The following is a 20,704-nucleotide window of genomic DNA, read 5'->3' as shown; positions in this document are numbered from 1 at the left end:
TGAAGGATTCTATGGGCAAAATATTGAATGATGCAGGAAGCATCAAAATAAGATGGAAGGTATAAAAGAGTTACTGTACCAAAAAGAAATGGTCAATAGTCAATCATTTCAAGGGGTAGCATATGATCAAGAACAGATGATACTAAAGGAAGAAGTCTAAGCTGCATTGGAGACATTGGTGAAAAGCATAGTTCCAAGAACTGATGGACTACAAACTGAAATCTTTCAACAAACTGATGCAGCATTGGAGGTGTTCACTCATCTATGCCAAGAAATTTGGAAGACAGCTACATGACCAACTGATTGGAAGAGGTCCATATTGTGCCATTCCCAACGGAATGTGGGAATCATCTAACAATATTTTAATATCATATGCAAGTAAAATTTTGCTAAAGGTAATTTTTTAAATGGCTGCAACAGTGCATCAACAGGGAACTGCCAGAAATTCAAGCCAGATTTACAAGAGGATGTGGAATAAGGGATATCATTGCTAACGTCAGATGGATCTTGGCTGAAAGCGGAGAACACCAGAAAGATGCTTACTTGCATTTTATTGACTGTGTAAATGCTCGACTATGTGGATAATGACTGCTATGGATAACATCGCAGAGAATGAGTATTCTGGAACACTTAATTGCACTCATGAAGAACCTGTACATAGACCAAGAGGCAGTCATTCAAATAGAACTAGGGGATACTGAATGGTTTAAAATCAGGAAAGGTGTGCACCAGGGTTGTAGCTTTTCACCATACTTAATCAATCTGTGTGCTTAGCAAATACTCCAAGAAGCTGGACTGTATGAAGAAGAACACGGCAACAGGATTTGGAATTTGAAATATGCAGATGATGCAACCTTACTTGCTGAAAGTGAAGAGGACTTAAAATACCTACTAATGAAGATCAAAGATTACACCGTTCAGTATAAATTGCATCTCAATGTAATGAAAACAAAAATCCTCACAACTGGATGAATAAATAACATCATGACAAATGGAGAAAAGATTGAAGTTGTCAAAGACTTCATTTTGCTTAGATTTACAATCAACAGTCATGCAAAGCAGTAGTCAAGAAATCAAATGGCATATTGCATTAGGAAAATCTGTTGTACAGGACCTCTTTTAAGTGTTCAAGAGCAAAGATCAGTTGAGGGCTAAGGTGTGCTTGAAAATAACCCAAGCCATGTTATTTTCTATTGTTTCATGTGCATATGAAAGTTGGACAATGACTGAATAAGGAAGAATGTAGAAAATCTGATGCATTTGAGTTATGGTGCGGTACTGGTGGTAGATGTATGCCACTGAATTGGTTCAACTAATAGTGACACTATGGCTTAATGCATTGGATGGCAAAGTTAGTTTGAACCACAAGGTCGGTGGTTCAGGCTCACCAACTGCTCCTAGGAAACCCTTTCCCGGGTTGCTATGGGTAGGAATTGACTCGATGGCACTTAACAACAACAACTCTGTAGTTAGTGATTTACCTTCTTTTACCCTCCCATTCCTGGTAATTTTCAAAGAATGTTTCTTTCTGTGTATAAACTTTTGAAAAATTTTTATAATAGTAGTGTCATGGAGTACAAATCAAAATCTTTCAACAAACGGATGCAGCACTCACTCATCTAAGCTGGAAGCAACTCAATGTAGAATCCAGAGCAAAAGAGTAAATTTTGACAAAGTTGTTCAGTGCTACCACTGAACCGAAAGCAAAAGAAGAAGGTGAGCACTGGCATTTCCATTATCAAGATGGCTCCCTAGTCTTGGGACAGGAGTCTTTAGGGCGGTAACTGGCATCTGACTGGTGTTTGTCATGATGATTCAGTACTAGCTTTCTCTGATTCTTCAGTCAGCAAGAGAGGCCACAAAGATGGCATTTTGCCCATGTCTGGAACAATGATGGAGGTGTGTTTTTGGCTGCATTTTGTCAAAATATCAGTCAGAGAACATGCTGATCATTACTGCAAGTGTAGGCTCACCAGACCTAGTCCCAGCCAATTCTGCAACCTCAAATTGCCGCTCTTCTTAATTAAGCAGGAAGCTGGTGGGTTGCTAATAAGGGAAAAGCTTTAAACAGAAAGTCAGTTCTTGTTTTAACACAGGTATCAAAGATGATGACTAGCTTGCAGACTACATCCCCAAGGAAACTAATGGTGCTAACTTCAGTCACACGTAGTAAGATATTGTTGTTAAGTACCGTGAAGTCAGTTCTGACTCATAATGACCCTGCACAGGGTTTCCAAGGCTGTAAATCTTTACGGGAGCAGAAAGCCTCATCTTTCTCCCGCGGACCAGCTGGTAGTTTCAAACTGCTGACCTTCAGGTTAGTAGCCTGATTCGTAACCACTATGCTACCAGAGCTCCTGTAGTAAGATATACCCAACCTTAATCCAGCCTCATTAATATAACAGATAATTCACTTCAAAATGGAACTATAACCATAGGCTAAGATTTATAATATATAACAAAATGGAAGACAATGGTTAGAAGGCCCATATTAAGTAATTAACTATATCACATATGAACTGCAAATATATTCAAGGACATTGTAGAGTAGATATAAGGCAAAGTTCTGAAAACTTCTTAGCCATAACTACACACCTTGATCGAATGACTTACTGGGATTTAGGACTACAATCTCAGGGGACAACTAGGCCAATTGGCATAGTAGTTGACAAGGACAATATTCTACATCCTACTTTGGTGAACAGTGACTTAAGTCTTAAAGCTTGGGAGTGGCCATCAAAGATGAAACTATTGGTCTCTTCTTGTTAAGGGCAAGTGTAGTGAAGAAACTCAAAGATGAAAGGAAACAATTAGTCCTAAGGATGAATGGGCATGTGAACCACAGGCTCCATGACTCTGAGACCATTGGTGCCCGGCTACCATTATCAAAGTCCTGGATAGAGAGAGGGGAGGGGGGGAATAGAACAAAATTTAAAAACTGTTCTAACTGCTCCTGAAAAGACCTACAGCCCCAGAAACCCTATACAGGATCACTATGAGTTGGAACTAACTCGATGCACTTAACAACAATAATCATTTTACTAAATAACTACCTATCATCCCACTGAACCAAATAAAATTCTGCTTTTCCCAAATGGACACTTATAGTTTCTAAATTTACATTATTAAATTTTGGGATAGCTACAGGGGTATTAATTATTGTAGCCATGCTATAAAAAGTACGCAGGTAACTCAAAATATTGCTATTTGGATTCTAGTTTATAAATGCACAGATTTGTTCCAAACAAAATGAGTTTAAACACGTCACTGTCATCAGTGGGTGGCTGCAGACAAATTCTCTCAGTAATATACTGGTCTTAAGCTCATTAAGGCGCCTTTAAAAACAAAAGGTCCAATCAAAACGATGACTTCTGAGACTATCTGCTGGGCCAAATTCGAGGCAGAAGATAGGTCAGCTCAGAAGGTTATGAAAACTGCTTTTTTGTGGGTGAACCCAAAGGGATACTATTGAAAAATGTGCTTGGAAGATGATCGTGGGAGCTTACTAAGAAAAAGCTTTAAGAGAAGTAAAAACTGCATTAGTGAGAAAAAGGTCAGGTACGTTGTGCTGAGGAATCGTTTTCTATCACACCAATGTATCTGCTCATTCTTTGAGGGTAGCAAGGGCTGTCCTACAAGAATTTCATGGGGGAACCTTAGCCCAAACACCCTACAGCCCTAATCCAGCCCCTTCAAACTTATTTTTGCTCCTCAAACTCAAAGAACATTTATAGGGCATGATTTGAGTCACTCAAGGATACCAAAGCTGCTATTTTTGACATGGTGTAAATGGAAGAACACAGAATTCTTGGGGGAAGGGTTAAAGAAATGAAACACTGTCTTCAGGTGTACAGACCCAGATGGAAGATATGTTGAGAAACAATAGCTTCACATTTTGATAATTTTGTTTGATAAAGTTTTCCATGATTTTGTAACAATTCTTTTTGATTTACCTTCATACAGATGATATTCACTTTCAGCCATGATAAAGTAGCTTTTAATAACTAATTCTCTAGCCAAGACAATTATAAAAACCTTATAAAATAAAGAGGCAAATATAAAGAGCTGTATAAAAGCATTGAAAAGGCTAAAAATTTATAAAGCGAAATACTTTTATAAGTAAAACTTTATAATGCAATTTTACACAAATATCAAATCATATGAAAGATATTCTCAGAAGACAATAAAAAATAAAAAAAATAAAAACCAAAGTTGAAAAATCCTACAAATACTTGCAAATCAAAGATTATTATTCTAAATAAGCCATGATTGAAAGAAGAAATTGTAGGGGAAATCAGAAACTTTTTTGAACTGAAAATTAACTTTAAAAATATATGGAATAGTAAAAACTTGAGAGATGCAGCTAGTGCAGTACTAAGAGGAAATATTATAGACCTGCCAGTCATAGAATAGAAAATTCCCTATTGTATAATTGTCAACTTTCCCCCAAATTTATCTATAGAGTCAATGTAATGCTGATAAAAAGTTTTAAAGTTTTGTGACAAAATTATTCTAAAATTAATTTTGAAATGTTAAGGGCCAAGAATAATTAAGGCAATTTAAAAGATAAAAAACAAAGATGAACAAATACTTCATCTGATTTAATATGTATTATAAAATTACAGTGACTAAACAGTGTGCGATCTGTTCTAGGATAGACAATTATATCAATGGAATACAACAAAGAATTCAGAAATAGACCCAAACACATACCATAGATTTATGCAAATAATGCATGTGTTACACATTTTTTGCCAACCATTCTCTCCCTGTAAGTATTTTTGTAAGTATGCTATTCTATTTTTTTACAGCAACATGTAAAAAAAAATTAGCATAGCAAGCTTACAAAAATATCTTGGGGAAAGGGCACAGTTGGCAAAAAATGTGCAATGTATATGTTATTTGCATAAAAATATGATAAATATATAATTTTCGTCAAAGATATCTCTGCAATGCAGTTAAGAACTATATTTTAAGTAAATTGCTTTCCATATACATAAATATTAACCTTTATTCCTATTTCATGTCAAACATAAAATTAATTTCAAACCTAAATAGACTTAGATATGAAGGATAAAACAAAGCAGCATAAATAGACAGGAGAATATCTTCATGACTGTGTAACAGATCAATATTAGTATACAAGACACAATAAGCATCAATGACAAAGGAATAGTTAATAAATTTTCATTATAATGAAGAATTTCTATTTATCTAATGGTGTTAATAAAATGAGAAGGCAAGCCATAAATGGGAGAATATATTTGAAGTACATGTATACAACAAAGGACTTGAATCTAGTGTTAGAAATCAATAAGAATGGAGGAATAGAAACAAAAATAAAAATGGGCAAGATACTTGAATAACTATTTCATCAAAAGGATATAGACATGGTCAAAAAGCATATGAAAAGGTACTCAACATCTGTTATCATCAGGGAAATGCAAATTAAAATCATTACATGACACATATTCACCAAAATGGGTAAATTGTTTTCTAAAAGACAAAATAACAAATTTTGATGAAGACGTAGGAAAAAATAAAACTCTTACACATATATACATATACATATATATATACATATATGCATGCATATATGTATATACACACATATACATCTATATATATTTACACTGCTTGAGAAAGTATACAGTGGTACAACCACTTTGGAAAATGGATTAACAATAATTGAAATTGAAAATACATATAGCCTATGACTCAAATATTCTATTCCTAGGTAATTATCCAATAGAAATGTATAGATACATGTACTGTGATGGTTACGGTTATGTGTCAACTTAGTTAGGGCATGATTCTCAGTGGTTTGGCAGATCCATTGTGTAATCTGATTGAGCAACTCAGTCATTTGAAAAGGGAGTTTTCTGGGACTGCAACCTATATCCAAAATATATGGCTATTCTGGCAAAGTTCACTCATTCAAGACCCTATATCTGACTAGTCATCCTCTGACCTCTGGTTCTTGGGACATGAGCCAGAAGTCTTCTGCCTGGTTGCAGATTTTGGGACTTGCCAGCTTCTGAAACATGTGAGCCAATAGCCTTCTGTTTGACCTGATTTAAGATTCATCAGCCCTTGTAACCATGTGTGCCAAGAAAATCCTCCAGCCTGATGCCTGACCCACAAATCTAGGACTTGCCAGCCTCCACAACTGCAGGCCAATTTCCTTGAAACAAATCATTCTATAGATCCTTGTATATACACGCTTAATTATTTTGCTTCTCTAGAAAACCTGGTGTAACACATGCACCAAAAAGACAAACACAAGCATTGCATTATTATTTACAATAACCCCAAATCTAGAAAACCTAAGTGTAGATAGACTGTATTATATTCATATACAGAATATACAGCAATGTGATAATGAAGTGTTACAACACACAACATGGAACCCATGGGTGGTACAAATGGTTAACATACTTGGCTGTTAACCTAACGTGGCAAGTTCTACCCATCCAGAGGCACCTTGGAATAAAGATTTGCTGACCTGCTTCCAAAAATCTCGCCACTGAGTGATAGCAATGTTTATGAAGGCAGTGTGACTTAGGATCTTTATGAGAGAGACCTGGGTGTAATTTCTGCCAATGCCCTTCATGCACAGCCACCATTCATTTGTCAGTGGAAACTTGCATGTTGCTATGACGCTGAACCGGTTTTAGTGGAGCTTCTGGACTAAGACGGACTAGGAAGGCAGACCTGGAGATCTGCTCTGAAAATCAGCCAGTGAAAACAGTTTGGATCAAAATGGTCTGGTCCTCAACTGACCATGGGAATGGCCCATGACCAAGCAGTGCTTTGTTCTTTTGTACATAGGTCACCATGAATTGGGGCGGACTTGACAAACATTGCATTATTATTTATAATAACCCCAAATCTAGAAAACTTATAAAATATAATAACCCCAAATCTAGAAGAACTTATAAAAAAGCTTGAGGTAAAGTGTCTAGATATGAGAAAGCATATACTCTATGGTGATGGTGGTGGTGGTATGTGCTGTGGAGTCAGTTCCGACTCATAGTGACCCTGCATAGGATTTCTGAGGCTGTAAATCTTTACGGGAGCAGAAAGCCTCATCTTTCTCCCACGGAATGGCTCTTAGTTTTAAACTGCTAACCTTGAGTTAGCAGTCCAACATGTAATGATTCTAATTATGTAAAGTTTAAAAAAAGAGAAATGTAATCTATAACGGTAGAGGTTGGGATAGTGGTTACATTTGCAGATAGTGTTGACTTGAGGATAAATGAGGAAGCTTTCTGGGATGCTTGTAATGTTTTACATCTTAAACTATAAAGGGGTTAAATAGTGTTTACTCTGTAAAACTCTTTTGAGCAATACATTCAATATTTATGTACCATTCTTAGTGTAGTGGTTATGAATCAGGCTGCTAATCTCATGGTGAGCAGTTTGAAACTACCAGCTGTTCCGAAGGAGAAAGATGAGGCTTTCTGCTTCCGTAAAGATTTACAGCCTCAGAAACCCTATTCAGGGTTGTTATGAGTCGGAACTGACTCCACGGCACATAACACCACCAACATTCTTTGAGTAAAAAGTTTACAACACACACAAAATTTGGTAAGGGAGTGTCTATGCAAAGAACAAACAAACAAAAAAAACCAACCAGATGCTGTCCACTCAACTCTGACTCATGACAACTCCATGTGATTCAGAGTAGAACTGTGCTCAATAGGGTTCTCACTGACTGTGACCATTCAGAAGTAGATTGCCAGAAGTTTCTTCCTAGGCATCTCTGGGTAGACTAGATCTCCAATTTTCAATAGGCAGCAAACACATTCACTGTTTGCACCATCCATGGACTCTATGCAAAGTATTGCAGACTTGAAGTAGGGTAGTGACAGGTGAGAAGAAAGTGTGATATTTATAAGAGATCTCTAGGTGACAGATTCTACAGCATCTGAGTCATTAGACAAATGAGAATAATGAAAGAGTCTAGACCTTGAGGTTAGCAGCCCAATTCGTAACCACTATGATACCAGAGCTCCTTTATGTGCATCTATATGTTAGTTTCTAACTTGAATGACTGGACAGACAGAAATTCAGTTGAAAGCACTGGTATTGCTGTTGTTGGGAGGGAAGGAGAAGAAAATCATGACCTAAGCTACCAGGTTATATTTGAGATATATATGGTGTACAGGTGGAGATGTTTGGTAAATGAAATCAGGAAAGCTGATTTAAAAAGCTTTTCTTGAGCTTACAGGAATCCTTGTCTAGAATTAAATACCTCCTTCTGCTCAAGGATTCCATAGAGGGTGGGCTTGAAAATAACACATAGCTTGAAGACCTAGAGGGAGTGTTGGTTTGCTCTGTGACCTCTGTATCCAGGAGAAGTGTGTCAGGGGTGGAGAGCCAGAGGAGTAAGGACTTGTGACCTGGGTTGAGCCAGCTCATTTCTTCTGCCTGCCTTGGCCTCACTGGGCCCACACCTGCATTGAATTCATATCATTTTATGGGGAAGCGCACTCATCCTTTTCCATAATATATTTGATTAGCCTCTATATTCAGTTACTTTCTAGTAGCTGCTCCCAGTCAGCCTCATGGTTATCTGTGTTTTGTGCATTATTTATGAACAAATCTTCCTGGAACGCTTCTAAAAGACTAAGATCTTGTCCTAAAAAAAACCTAAAAGACAGCTCTTAAACAAGATTTTCAAACAGATTTAAACAGATTTCATAAAAAATGTTTTTTTCTGAAGTGCACTGCTATCATTTAATAAATCTCTACCAAAGGATGAGAATAAATAAATACAGCTATATTTTAAAGTTTAATTTATGCTACACCTTATATATACTATGACTCTAGTTATTCAGAATCACAGTTTTGTTTTTTTTGTTTTTAAATAAAAAACATCAGATTATGTAGATAATGGTGGCATAGTCAGATAAGTGCTGGACTGCGAATCACAAGGTCAGCAGTTCAAACCTACCAGCCACTTTGCAGGAAAGAGATGATGCTTTCTGCTCCCATGAAGATTTATAACCATGGAAACCCTATACAGGGTTACTTTGCTATGGTTCAAATCAATTCCATGGCAGTGGATTTATTTTTGCACCATATGTTCATATGTTTTTGTTGTTATGTGCCATGGAGTCGATTCTGACTCATAGCGGCCCTGTACAGGGTTTCCGAGGCTGTAAATCTTTATGGGAGCAGAAAGCCTCATCTTTCTCCCAAGGAACAGCTGGTAGTTTCGAACTGCTGACCTTGAGGTTAGCAGCCCAATTCGTAACCACCATGCTACCGGAGCTCCTTTATGTTACAAAAGCCAGATTGTTATTGTTGTTTTTGTTAAGTGCCATTGATTCGGTTCTGACTCATAGGGACTCTGGACAGAATTTCCATATAAGTACACATAGCTATGAGAAATTAGGGTCCTATTTATTGTTCTACTGTGTTTGAACCACAAAGTTGGCAGTTCAAGCTCACCAGCCACTCCTCGGAAACTCTATACAGGGTCACTATGAGTCAGAATCAACTCAATGGCACTTAGCAACAACATTATAAAGGAAAATCATTTGTTTTCATATATTTTGCAAGAACTCCTATTCTTATATTTCAACTGAGAAAAGCAGAGCAGGCTTGTGAAATTCAAACACTTTTTTTTTTGTGAGAAACAATAATAATCATGAAGTTATGAGATTTTAATTTATAGCTTATAATATAAATGTGGAGTACTGGTATGGCTGGTTAATGCACTGACTGCAAAGTCAGTTTGAACCACAAAGTTGGTTTGAAGCACAAGGTTGGTGGTTCAAATTCACCAGCCACTCCTCAGAAACCCTATATAGTTGGACTTCACAACAAACAACAACAATATAAATGTAAAGAAGACTTTTATCCACAAATTTGTTAATAGCTATTCCTTTTTTACTGCCTATTAGTCATCAAATCAATTCTGATTCACGGCCATCTGACGTGTGTCACTCCACTGGGCTTCTAACGGCGAATTTCTCAGAATTTGTCAGCCAGACATTTCTTAGGAGGTGCCTCTGGGTGGAATCAAACCTCCAACTTTCAGTAAGCAGCCAAGCATGCTAACCATTTTGCACCACACAGGGACTCCATTCCCTGTGTAGGTGGTGGTGGTTGCATGTCACTGAGTCGGTTCTGACTCATAGTGACGTTGTATAGGGTTTTTATGGTTGTCAATCTTTACAAGAGCAGAAAGCCTTATTTTTCTCCAGCGAAGTGACTTGTAGATTCAACCTAATGACCTTTAGGTTAACAGTCCAACTCATAATCCACTACACTACTAGGGTTTCTTCTGTTATGCCTTTAGTGTCTCCTGTTTTCAATGTTTGGTTGAGTTTCCAAAATTAAGTATGGGCTAAGGCAAGGAATGGATTTGTTGATATATAAGCAAGAAATGGAGTTCTGGTGTGGCATTGTAGGATAAGCACTGGACCTCAAGGTTTGCTTGAATGACAAGTTTAGCAACGCAAACTCACCACCCGCTCCTCAGAAACCCTAGGGCTGCTATGAATCAGAACCGACTCTATGGCATTCAACAATAACAACACACAGCAAGAAATAATAGAATTCTCAGGCTCTCTCCTTTCCTTCCTAACTCACTTGTTTTTATTCTAAGCTCAAGTAACAAAGTGAAACTTTTCAGCCCCAGTAAAATTCTCTTCAATTATCTTATGCATAGAAATAATATTAAGCATGGTCATATGTACATGTATGTGACCCAGTTTAGGGTTCCTAATGTTTGTGTCTTTCAACATGCTTTATTACTTCCAACTTTTCTCCTTCAGAAGAAAATTCCTCTTAGGTTCACTTTCTTTTCTTGGGCTCACATATTTCCTTTGGAAATAGTTCCATTTTTTTGGAGGTTGTCTCAATTAATAACATGGTGAAGATAACCAGTGAAACTGTACTTTAAGCACCAAGGACAAATACTGTATGATCCCACTTATATGAAAAAGGTAAGTGTATGGAGTCCTAGTGTGGCACCACAAGATAAGTACTCAACCCCAAGGCTGGTTTGAATTGCAAGGTCTGAGTTTCAAACTCACCAGCTGCTCCTGGGAACAGATCTGACAGCACTTAATAACAACAACAACATATAGATCAAAGCTTACTGGTGGCTACCAGGGGGGAAGGGAGAGGAGAAAGGGGGCCATGAGTTTCAGTTAACGGTGATGGAATAATTTGGAAATGGATATTGGTGACGGTTGCACAACACGATGTAAGTAATTAATATTACTGAATTGTACATGTAGAAAGCATTTAATTGGTCAATTTATATATATGTATATATATGTATAGTGTTTTTTTCTTTTATAAACAAAACCACAGCACATTTAGACAATACAAGCATGAATGGTGATACCATGTACCAAGCAGTGAGACCCACAGAAACCTTGTCCTCTGCTCCAGACCCCCAGGCAGCTTGATTCCTTATGGTGGGTTTCAGCTCAGGTAAAAAATTCAGGCAAAAATGTTTGCAAATAAATAAAAACCATTCAGAAGTGAGAGCTCAGTTTGTGGCAGTTAGGCAGTTACAGCAAAATTCAGAGTGTTCTTTCACACTTATTCCCACTTTATAAGGCATAACTGATGTACAAATGATGCCCTCCCATGGAATTGTCTTACACTTGGTAATCAAGCAGTGCTTCATGGAGGTCTAGACCTGACTATATTATTTTTAAAAATCTGTTTCAAGAGGATTTTCATTTGATGTGAAAAACAGAAATTCAATTATTTGTTCCTATGTAAAGTGGTTAATTTCTCCTATCACACCACTGAAGTGCTCAGAGAGGGATTCTTCCTTCTAGTTAATGATCATCTAATGGCCAGTAGAATATTTGGCACTACAACACAATTTACAAAACACGAGTCATATTGCTTAATGAATTCTCTCATTTAAAAATTTTCATCAGGCTATTTTTGAAGGAAAAATAAGTATACTAAGTGAAATGTTTTGATTATAAAGAAATTATGTATCATTTTAAAGGTCTCCTAATAGAATACCCAGTGGTAGAGTAACATATCAACCTTGGCCTTACCCTTTAATTTCAAGGCTTCTAATACCTTTGAATCAGCTGTTACATCACTCACTAGCTTGATTTCAATATTTTGCGAAGTCAGCTGGAGCAACTTTTCAAAAAGGCGTTGACCCTGGAAAACATATTCAGAGACAAAGAAAATTAAAAAACCTAAGTGTATACTATTTTTAATAGGCAGAAATAAACTCATTAAAAGTTAAATGTATTCATTCACATTTTAAAAGCCAAGCATTCTTTAAATTATACCAGATTTAACGTGCAACATATTGTTTGTTTTAACAGTGGACCTATGTTATAAGGAATATGATCAGAAGTAAATCTTCTAATGTAGTTAACCAAGGAAAAACTTTTCAGGACTTTCAGAAATGTTAATTTTTTCTCCCCCATCTAGGAAAATGCTGCAAACCTCAAATTAGTTAGGAAAGAGTTACACATTTTGTTTGGAACATTTACTTACAAGATGCAATTCAGATATTTATATTACTATATTCCTACTTGGGTGCTTTGAATGACTACAACCAATTCTGCCTTCCTGAAATCCATTTTCTAAAAAATAAACACATTTTCAGATCTGAAAAAATAAGAGGCAAGCATTCCAACAATCAGTAATCACAAAGGGTTTATGAAATTCTTTCAAGAGTTTATATAAATAGAGCAGCAGTACAAACACAGATTACATTATATCTTTTCTCTCAAAATTGCTCTGTAGCTCAACAATTACAATAATAATTGCAAGGCTACAATGCAAATCACCCTTCTTTTATTTTCTCATGAACTCTGAATTTATTTACATAGAAAGAGACAGTAGAGAATATTAAACAGATGCTTTGGGTCCAGAAAGACCTGGATTCCTGCTGGTTTTGTAATTTTCAAACTGTTTTTTAATCTCACTAATCTCCAGTTTCTTCCTTTGTAAAATGTAGACAAAATTAGTGTTTATTTTAGAAGATTTTTTGAGGACTCAATAAGTTAATAAAAAATTAACCAAACCCACTGCCATCGAGTCGATTCTGACTCAGTAACAATCGTGTAAAGGGTTTCCGAGGCTGTACATTTTTACAAGAGAAGATAATTTTGGATTTCCTCCAGCAGAGAGGTTGGTGGTTTGAATTGTTCACCTTGTGGTTAGCAGTCCAGTTCCTATCCTACAGCCACCAGTTAACAATATTATTTAAGTATTCACTATTGTGAAATACTTCAACTGGACCAATAAGTAATATCATGATAAACTGAGAAAAGATTGAAGTTGTTAGCCACTTTTTTTTTTTTTTAAGGTTTTATTGAAAGTTTACAAGGCAGATCATCAGTTTTACATTGAACAAATCATACACCTTGTTTCATTACAATGATTATAATCCCCTCCATGTACTGTCAGTTAACAATATTTCTCTCTACTTACTTCAGCACTTTAAAAAAACACAAAACAAACAAATAAACCCCATTCAGACATATATAATAATTGACACCTCCAAAGGGCACATTCTGCAAGTCTGTCTTCTGGCCACCAGCTCTTAGTCCCTCTCATCCCATTAATCTAGAGTCCTCAGCTGCTCCCTCTCTCCATGTCCCTATCTCTGCCTCCATCTCTGACATCACTTCTTCTCTGGCTAAGGTCCTACATTCTGCTTGTGCTCTTCTCTCTTGATAGTCCTAGGGTCCTTTGTTTCAGGACTGTAAGATTAACCACCCCCTGTTTTTGTTACAAAACTTCTACCTTTACAATTGTGATAGTTGCATAGACTTGATAACATTTACTCACAATTGAATTATAAGAATCTTATCTCCATCCCTTTTCACCAGACCCATCTAGACAAGATGAAAACTATTCAGTGGGGACTCTTTCTTCCCCCACACACTCTTAAATGAAACTCTCTTGAAACCTTGTAAGCCAGTCACGTTGTGCCTTTATTGCCTACTCATTTTAGGTAGCTAATGTTTAAGTTGCCCATCCCTATTTACCCTGTGTACAGAGGGATAGCATTGATACTTGATGTGAAGACTCCTTTCTCTGTTGGTATTTAGAGTTACTACCTCCATGAGTATAGGTAAGATTCATCAAATTGTAGTAATTTAGCCTTGTTTCCTTTATAAAAAAAAAAAATTTTTTTTTTTTTTGTAATCTTCCTCTACTTGAGTCCTGATTATCAACCTCAGAAGGTTCTGGAAGGGACTCAGGATTCCACCTAAGGTCCTATACTCTGCAAAGGCTCTGCAAGAGGCCTATTTCACTGGGCAAGTTCTAGAATCCCTTTTAGGTATTCCAATCAGTTATAGGCTGAAGATGGGCTTACAAGTTTTCTCTAATCATGTTTCCTGACATTTCTTTCTATCCCACTCAAGTGTTTATTTTACAATAGTAGGCAAGGGAAACAAATATTCACAAGACAGTAGAGCATCTTAGTAGTCTTTCCCCTCTTCAAACTATGCCTAGATCCCTGTATCCCAGAGCCCTGTTGTCCCAAGGTTGAGCATGCATCACTATTTACTTCTGTCCTACTTAGGCCATGCAAACCTGTCTCTGTGTTCCCCTATCTATCTTGTTATTTCACCTCCTCCCCCTTCTTGTATTGCCCTCCCCAACACCCAAACTAAACCCTGCACCCCAACCCCATTGTTGTGGTTACCTTATATTCCATTAACTTTTCCCTCCATTTAAGATAGTCTATTTTATCCTGTAATCTACCTGACCTTCTAACCACCTGGATATCTCTGTTCCTCAGTGTTTACTTTCTTTCACATTGTAATTGTTTTGATCATAGACTGACCTCCCAGATCCTCTGTTCTTATCATATTATTCTGTTCTTGACACTTCCATTTGTCGAATGACTTCAGGGTGATGCTGTCACGTACATCATTCTCTGGTTGTTGTTTGTTCTTGTTGGTTCTCAGTCCACAGAACTTCCTTTAGGATGTTTTTCACCACAGGGTTGGCTTTGGCAAAATCCCTTAGCTTCTGTTTACCCTGGAATGTTTTGATTACACCATTGTATTTGATTGACAGATTTGCTGGGTAAAGAATTCTTGGTTGGCAGTTTTTTTCTTTCATGTTTTTATATATGTCTCCCCATTTCCTTCTTGCCTGCATGGTTTCTGTTGAGAGATCCAAGCTTAATCTGATTTGCTTCCCTTTGTATGTTACACTTCTCTTTTCCCTAGCTGCTTTCAGGATTCTGTCCTTATCTTTGATTTTGAAGAGCTTGATTATTATACGTTTTGGTAATTATCTTTTAGGGTCCATCCTTACTGGGGTTCATTGAGCTTCTTGAGTGCTTATCTTTTCAGAATGTTAGGAAATTTTTCTTCCAGAAGCTCTTTAACTATTTTGTCTGTGGACTTGTGTGATTCTTCCTGTTCCGAAATGCTGATAATTCTTAAGTTATTCCACTTCATGTTGTCCAACATGAACCTTAGGACTTCTTCAGATTTTTAAATCCTTTTTCCTGCTTGTTCTTCTATCTTAGTAGTGTTGAGAGGCTTCTCTTCTAGCTAACTAGTACTGGCTTCTATCTCTTCAAATCTACTCTTTTGCCCTTTCATTGTATTGTCCATTTCTGATATTCTATTAATAATTGTTTGGACCTCTTTTTGTAGGGTTTGAATTGTTTCCAATGCTTTATCTACCTTATTTGATTGTTCCTGTAGTGCTTTACTGACTTCTTCCTTATTTTTCTCAAATCTATTGTAGAGTGCTTAGGTACATTTTATAATTCATTTTTCTTAATTCCTTCTCAGGCATTTCCAAAGCCTGTCCATCTTTCCTGTATGGAGTGTAGGTCTACTTCCAATTCATTTGCCTCAGTCACTTTATCTCGTTTCTGGACATGTGCTTATATGGTCATATGTTTCTGGTTTTTGGGCATATTCAGGAGTTATCTGTGGCCTTAATACTTAGATACATGTGTATTTTGGTATTTTTAATTATTTCTGATTGCTTCCAGGTAGATGTGATTGGTAGATGTGCTTCCCTTTTCACTCTTCTTCCTGAGAAGTTTAAAGATGCCAGTGTTGGTCGTTGTGACATAACTCAAGATTCAATTTTCAGCCTATTATTTTTAGTCTGCCTGTCCTGCTCCACAATCCTGGTTCAGGCCTTTTTCCTAGTGATAAACTGTTCAGGGCCAGCTGTGGCTGTTTTGCACTGCCATTTGGTTTTAAGTGGAAACTGTGCCTTTAAATTTCAAGGATATCTGTGCGCATGTGTAATAGAACCCTCTGGAGGTGTGGGTGGGGGTGAGGTGTCCACTCACTCAGGCATTCCCTCTAGTCATCAGAATGGAGGTGCATAACCAGCAGGAGACCAATGAACAGATTCAAAAACAAACAAACAAAACCCAAGAATGTCCACACCTTTATCTCTATGGTCCTATCAGACATCCGTGGCTGCTCTGATCCTTCCCCTACTTGGTCTCACCCAAAATGGTGGTTCTGGGAGCAGCTGAGCATCTTGGATTAGAAAGCACTGGGAGCAGCTGAGCATCTTGGATTAGAAAGCACTTGTTTTGCTACAAATTTCCATAGCTGTAAGCCTTCCAACCTTCTAAATATTCCTTTACATGGTTCAAAGTTCTGGACCATCCCCTGAGCCTGCTTGGTCCAGTATTCTGTTTTTATGCTGACGGAGCTCCTCACTGCATTTCCACACTCTCCACCATCTTGTTTGTTCTCTTTACTCATTATTTTTAAACAATGAAATAACAGAACTCTTTGGTGTTTAAACCAGGGCTCAAACTTGTGTGAATAGGTTCAGTCCTAGCAGAACAAATGAAACTAAAACAGATCTGAATTTTAAAAGTCTTGGGGATCCAAAATGCTTACTGAAATGAGAGAAATTACAGATCAAACCTTGGAGTAGGAAACATGGAAGAGGTATAGTGAGCCCTTTCAGGAGCCTGGTGTGGGAAACTGGATTATTGCCAGAACTGTGGAGAGTGAGACACTTTTAGTGTGGCGTAGTTAGCCACCATCTTTGAACTGGGCATCATTGTTTTTGTTTCAAAAAGAGATTTGGCTGCTATTCAGGGCACACACTGCCCTTGTTTTCTAGAGGGAGATTAAGTTTCTAGCAAGACTTCGACCCACAATTTTTCCCATTCCAATTAGCCTTCAGGTTTATCTACATTAAAAAAAATTGGGTCTGTTCAGATGTCACTTTGTTGGCAATGACTGAACTGGGCAGAAGCTTTGAAAGCTCTGTTTTAAACATCAGTATTGTAGGATAAGCACTTGACCACAAGGTCAGTTTAACTGCAAGATCAGTGGTTCAAACTTACCAGCTGCTCCCTAGAAACCTTGTATAGGGTCACTATGAGTCGTACCTGGCTTGACAGCACTTAACAACCAAAACAACTTTGTTATTGTGATGAAGAATATTAGCCAATAGTTTAAAAAAAAAAAAAAAAAAACTTATCTTGAAGATAGTGACTCAGGTTTGTTGACCTATTTTACAGCATTTTTTCATGATGTCTGCAAAAACCATATGACACAAATTATGGTCTTGTGAGGGAGGTTGTAAACCAAGAACAGAGATACAATTCTGCCCCTTTGTGACTTGAAGAAGCTGCCTAACTTCAATCTCAGGTGAGTCTGGTTAAACATGACACCTGTGTCTGTTCATCCAAAACACATGGGAAAAGAATAAAATGCTGAGTTATAGTGTGACGGGAAAGAAACAGGCAAAAATAAGTTTGCAAATAACAGAAGAAAAATTGTCTAAGGTGAGAACAGACCCAAATCTAAAAACTGAAAGGGCAGCTGGAGATTAAACAAATTTAATAAGGAAAGAGACACTTAGGCACATATTGTAAAATTACTCAATACCCAGAAAAAAGAGGAATTCTTATAAAATTTCAGCAAAAATTAAAAAAATTATATTGGCATGGGATTTTTATCTGTAACTCAACACATTTGTTGTTATTATGTGTTGCTGAGTTAGCTTCTATAAGTTGAGACTTATTGAGGCTCTATATAGAGTTCCAAGGAGTGGCTGGTGGGTTTGAACCAGCAACTTTATGGTTAGCAGTCTAGGATTTATTCTATACCTCCACACAAGGACTCCTACAATACACTAGTATATAATTGCAACAGATTATGGAAAAAAAAAAAAAAAAGGATTGAAGACAGAGAATCCTTTACCCAGTCAAGAATTTTACCTACTACAGTAAAAGAAAGAGCTATTTGCTGTATCTTTACTGTATACAGATTTACCACCTCTTAGCTGTCAGTTTATGATACTGTGGCAACTTGCATGCTGCTGTGATGATGGAATGTTGTTGTTGTTAAGTGCCGTCGAGTCAGTTCTGACCCATAGCGACCCTGTACAGGGTTTCCGAGGGTGTAAATCTTTATGGGAGTAGAAAGCCTCATCTTTCTCCCGCGGAGCAGCTGATAGTTTCGAACCGCTGACCTTAAGGTTCGCAGTCCGATTCGTAACCACTACGCTACCAGAGCTTCTTATGCCACTGGTATTTTAAATCCCCTTTAGTGTCACTCATGGTGGACAGGTTTAACTAGAGCTTCCAGACTAAGACAATCTAGGAAGGAGATGCAGACTACTTGTGAATGGTTAGCTACTGAAAACCTTATGAACAGCAGCAGGATATGGGCAGATACAGTGCCAGAAAATGGGCACCTCAGATTGGAAGGCACTCAAAATACCACTGGGGAAGAGTTACTTTCTCAAAGTAGAGTTGACCATGATGACAGGAAGACAACAATGTTTTTGGGACCTTCATTTGCTGATGGGGCACAACTCAAAATGAAGAGAAACTGTTGCAAACATTCATTAATAATCAGAACATAGAATGTACGAAGTATGAATCTAGGAAAATTAGAAGTTATCAAAATGAAGTGGAGCATACAAGGATTCATATCTAGGCATTGGCGGTGGTGGTGGTGGTGTGCCCAGGAGTCAGTTCCAACTCATAGCAACCCTGAATAGGGTTTCTGAGGCTGTAAATCTTTATGGGAGCAGAAAGTCTCCTCTTTCTCCCATGGAATAGCTGCTATTTTTGAACTGCTGACCGTGAGATTAGCAGCCCAACTCATAACCACTATGCTACCAGAGCTGCTTATCTAAGCATCAGTAAGCTGAAATAGACTGGTATTGGCCATTTTGAATTTGACAAACCATATTGTTTACTATGAAGGGAATGATAAACTCAAAGGTAAGGGAGTCACATTCATTGACATAAATATTTCAAGATCCATCTTGAAGTACAATGCTGTTTGTGATTGGATAATATCCATACACCTACAAGGAAAATTAGTTAATACCAATATTATTCAAATTTACTCACCAACCACATAAGACAGTGATTATGTAATTGAAGAATTCTACCAATTTCTTCAGGTTGAAATTAATCAAACACACAATAAAATGCATTGATAAGTACTGGTGATTGGAATGCGAAGGTTGGAAACAATGAGGACCAGAAGAGTTGTGGGATGACATCAAGAACATTCTATAGGAAGAAAGCAAAAGTTCATTAAAAAGACAAGACAGGAAGAAAAGATCAAAATAGATGATAGAAGCAACTGACACTTGCTCATGAGTGAATAGAAGCTAAAGTGAATAGAAGAAATGAGGAAGTACAAGAGCTGAATAGAAAATATCAAAGGGCAGCTTGAGAAGACAAAGTCCAGTATTATAATGAAATGTGCAAAGATTTGGAGTTAGGAAGCCAAAAAAGAAGATCATGCTCAGAATTCCTCATGCTGAAAGAACTAAATAAAAAATTCAAGACTTATAATCTTGAAGGATTCTATGGGCAAAATACTGAAGGATGCAGAAAGTGTCAAAAGAAAATGGAATGAATACAGACTCACTGTACCAAAAAGAAATGGGTGGTCTTCAATAATTCTAAGAGGTACTGAAGGAAGCAGTCCAAGCTACACTGAAGATATTAGAGAAAAACAAGGTTCCAAAATGAAATCTTTCAACAAACAGTTGCAGCCCTGGAGGTGTTTACTCATCTATGCCAAGAAATTTGGAAGACAACTATCTGGCCAACTGATTGGAAGAGGTCCATATTTCTGCCAATTCCAAACTGAGGTGACCCAACATTATGTGGAAACCATTAAACAATAATCATTAATATCTCATGCAAGTAAAATTTTTCATTCAAAAAACAGTCACAACAGAATGTCGACAGGGAGCTGCCAGAAGTTCAAGCCAGATCCGGAAGAGGATGTGGAAGGAAGAATATCATTGATGATGTTAGATGGATCTTGGCTAAAAGTAGAGAATACCAGAGAAATACTGTTTGTGCTTTATTGAGTACACAAAAGCTTTGACTGTGCAGACCATGACAAACTGTGGAAGATATTGTGAAGAAAGGGTATTTCAGAACACTTACTTGTGCTCATGAGGAAAATGTACATAGACCAAGAGGAAGTTATTAGAATAGAACAAAGGGATAGTAAATGGTTTAAAATCAGGAAAGGTGTGTACCAGCATTGTGTATCCTTTCAACCTTCTTATTCCATCTTTATACTTAGCAAATAATATGAGAAGCTGAATTATATGAAGAAGACTGTGACAACAAGGTAAGAGGAGAACTCATTAACAACCTGTGGTATGCAGAGGATACAACTTTGCTTACTGGAAGTGGAGAGGACTTAAAATACTTACTGATGAAGATCACAGACCACAGTTTTCAGTA

This window comes from Chrysochloris asiatica, unplaced genomic scaffold (assembly GCF_000296735.1).
Source record: "Chrysochloris asiatica unplaced genomic scaffold, ChrAsi1.0 scaffold00161, whole genome shotgun sequence".
Taxonomy (NCBI): domain Eukaryota; kingdom Metazoa; phylum Chordata; class Mammalia; order Afrosoricida; family Chrysochloridae; genus Chrysochloris; species Chrysochloris asiatica.
Note: the sequence above shows the minus strand (reverse complement) of the source record.